Raw genomic sequence first — 3713 nt, 5'->3', positions numbered from 1 at the left:
AAAGTGAACTCTCCATTTTAAATGTAGAAAGGGAGACCCAGAAAAAACAAATCAAGAACACCAGGGGCAAGTGGCAGGAATTTCCTAAACTTGCTAAACCGATGAGGGGTGACTCAACTTTCCCATTCTCACAATTCCAGCTGGAAGAGGCCCATCGAGAGGCAGTGATTGCGAGTCTTTGGGTTCATACACAGACATTCTACGAAGTTGCTGCCATTAAGTTCACTTATAAAAAATAGAATTGCCCTTAATTAAGAAAAATAAGGCCATAATAATAGAATATTGCCATGTTGTTGGGTTTTTTTTACCTTCAGTGTCTCCATACAATACTTTCCTGTAGTTCTCAAAAAATATTTCCCCCTCCAGTTTTATTGAGATATAATTGGCAAACAAACAAACAAAAAACACACTCACATAATTAATATATAAAATTTGGTGAGCTTGGACATATGCATAGTCTCATGTCACCACCACCACAATTAAGGTGATAAATATATCACCTCCAAAAGTTTTCCCGTGTCTCCTTTTTGGTGGTAAGAGCACTTAACACAGGATCTACCCTCTTAGGAGCACAATATCTATTGTTTGCCATGCGACCCCTGTCGTGCTCTTTGATCCACTTCTTCAGCCCGCCCTTGAAATGTCCCCTGCTGTTTCCGCGGTGCTGCTGTACCCAGATCTCTCTGGTGGAATGCGGGGCTTGTCATTACCATCTCTCAACGTGGCACATTTTCTCACACAGGCTTAGTGGATTAGGACTAGTTGGGTTTTCTGCTAAGTTACATCTTTAAATCCACTTTGCTTTGGTGGCCTTCCCCATAGGTCAGTGATGGCGAACCTGTGACACGCGTGTCAGAGGTGACACGCGAACTCAGTTTTTTGGTTGATTTTTCTTTGTTAAATGGCATTTAAATATATAAAATAAATATCAAAAATATAAGTCTTTGTTTTACTATGGTTTTTCAAATATCACAAAATTTCTATATGTGACACGGCACCAGAGTTAAGTTAGGGTTTTTTAAAATGCTGACACGCGAGCTCAAAAGGTTTGCCATCACTGCCATAGGTGCTTCTTTTGTATCACGTTTCTTTTCTCTGACATGGAAATCTACAAACACCACACTACGGACGACAATAGACAACAGTAAAGCATTGCAACACTGAAGCTTACATAAAAGGCAAACTGATGAAGGCAGCCGCACGCGTCTGTGGTTAAATCAAAGGTGGGCTCAAGGCTGCCTGGCTCTCCAACCTGATTAATTGTTTTCCAAATTTTGATACAGTACAAAGTAACTGACAGTGACAGGGACAAGGGGAAGTCAGATGCAAAATTGGGTATATCACTGGCAAATGGTTAACAAAGCAAATTGCCCAGTGTCTTTCAGCGTTTCCATATTTCTAGAAACAACTGTGTCTGTGACCAAAATTATTTTTATAGACAATAAAATAGTTTTCAGTATCCAGAGGATGGAAGAACAGTACGTTGTTAGTAAGAGCCAATCAGCCAATCCTTACCACCCCTAAAGGCGAGAGGCCAGTTTTCTGTTATTCTGTGCAGTTATATCTTCCAAAGTCATCATCCCAAGCTCACCGATTACTCTGGAATTGTATTAAATCCCTATTTCTCAATAATAATGATGTTGGAATGGATAATAATCACAATAGCTGATAATAAAGCTAATATTTACTAGGGAGCCATATATAGAACCAATATTCTTCTGTATTTGTTAAAATTTCCAATCCTCACAAGTGTATTAAGGGAAAGATAGACAGAAACATCAATGATGAGAGAGAATCACCAATCAGCTGCCTCCCCTACACCCCTTACAAACCAGCAACCCAGGCATGTGCCCTGATCGGGAATCGAACCCTGATCTCCTGGTTCATAGTTCAATGCTCAACCACTGGGCCACACCAGCCGGGCATCATCTCCACTTTCTATATGAAAAAACTGAGGCCCAGGGTTGCTGAGTACTGTCACACCCTAAATTCCATGCTATTTCCACTCTGCTACGATCCCACTTTGTTCTTGTTGAACCTCCATAGGTTCGTGAGGAGAGAGTACAGTGTACAACATTTTTTGGACTTTATTTCCAATATTATTCCAATATAGTCAGGTAATTAACTTAGCTATATAAAGCCAGTGAATTCTGCTCTTAAGACAGAGGCAGGTAAAAGAATATGGGCTATAGACTCAAATGACCTGGCCCTGTCATTTATCAGCCATAAAACTTTAGCCAAATCCTCAATTCCACTCAGTTTTCATAATTTTTTAAAATTATTGTGTTATCAAAGGGTTTTGTGATTACATGAGATAATATCAACCAAGGAGTTTTTGCAAATTTTAAAACTCTCTGTAATCACAGGTTATCAGTATTATCCAAAGACTGTTTCAGAGTCTGTCTGTCAGAGGAAATCATAAGATTGGCCATGTCATTTGGGAGGCCAGGAGGTGTTTCCAGCTGAGACCAAGTGAAATGGCTAAACACTCATTGTACCCTCTTGTTCTCACTGCTAAGACATGGATGCACTGTTCTTTTTAGCAATGACACCTGTAAAGTTCACCGAGGGAAAAGGCATCAGAAAGCAGTTCTGCCCAAACCCACAGAGAGAGCTGGTGCATGTGCGGAGACACCATGCAGACAGGGGCTGGGGAGGGAGGAGCAGACTGGCACTGTGTGGTGGGGGAGGGGCACCTGGAAGTCCAGGCTGGACCGTGATGGCGATGATGCTCACGATGATGCTCATTAACAAGATGCTGGGGTCAGCCTGGCAGTGACAGACACAGATGTGCTCTGCAGTCAAGGCACCTGGGGGACAGGAATTCAGAGGGGACAGGACACAAGTACCAGGATGAGCCAACCAAAGGTAAGGGTTTCCCAGCTCCCAGGATGGACAACATCTTCGTCAAACAATAGAGTGTGTGTGTGTTTTTAAAAAACAGAAATATCTTCACACCCGCATCTGTTTTAATCACCTTCAAAGACACTATTTGGTGGTGGTGGTGATGGGGAGGAAGAAGAATTAAAAAATTAGGCAGTATAATCAAAGTCGTTATGAAGTTGTTAATTTGTACATATTTCAAGACAGCTGAAACATAAAACAAAACATGGGAATAAGTTTATTTCAGCTTTAGACATAGGCGTTGCCACCCCTTGACTAAGGCCGCCAGACACCAGCTAACTGCTTACAGGGCCTCATCTTCCTAAGCACAGCGTAGGGGCAGCAGCTGGCAAATCAGAGGAGTAGGGAAACCAGAAGCCAGAAAGCCCACAACAAATGTGGTACACACACACACACACACACACACACACACACACACACACACACCACACACACACACACACACACACACACACACCACACACCACACACACACACACCACACACACACACACACACACACACACACACACACACACACCACACCACACACACACACCACACACACACACACCACACACACACACACACACACACACCACACACCACACACCACACCACACACACACACACACCACACACACACACACACACACACACACACACCACACCCCTTCCTTCCATTCAGTGCTCAGGCTTTCAGAGGAGGGCTGTATCAGAACCAGGAAGCTGGCCCCTGGCTCAGAGCTTGTCCTAGGCCACCTCTTGACTGCCCTCCTCCGCGCTCCCCCCCACCCCCACCCCTTAGCTCTCTTCTCAGGTGCATTGTT

Source organism: Myotis myotis, unplaced genomic scaffold (assembly GCF_014108235.1).
Source record: "Myotis myotis isolate mMyoMyo1 unplaced genomic scaffold, mMyoMyo1.p scaffold_m19_p_7, whole genome shotgun sequence".
Taxonomy (NCBI): domain Eukaryota; kingdom Metazoa; phylum Chordata; class Mammalia; order Chiroptera; family Vespertilionidae; genus Myotis; species Myotis myotis.
This window is presented reverse-complemented; position numbering follows the sequence as displayed.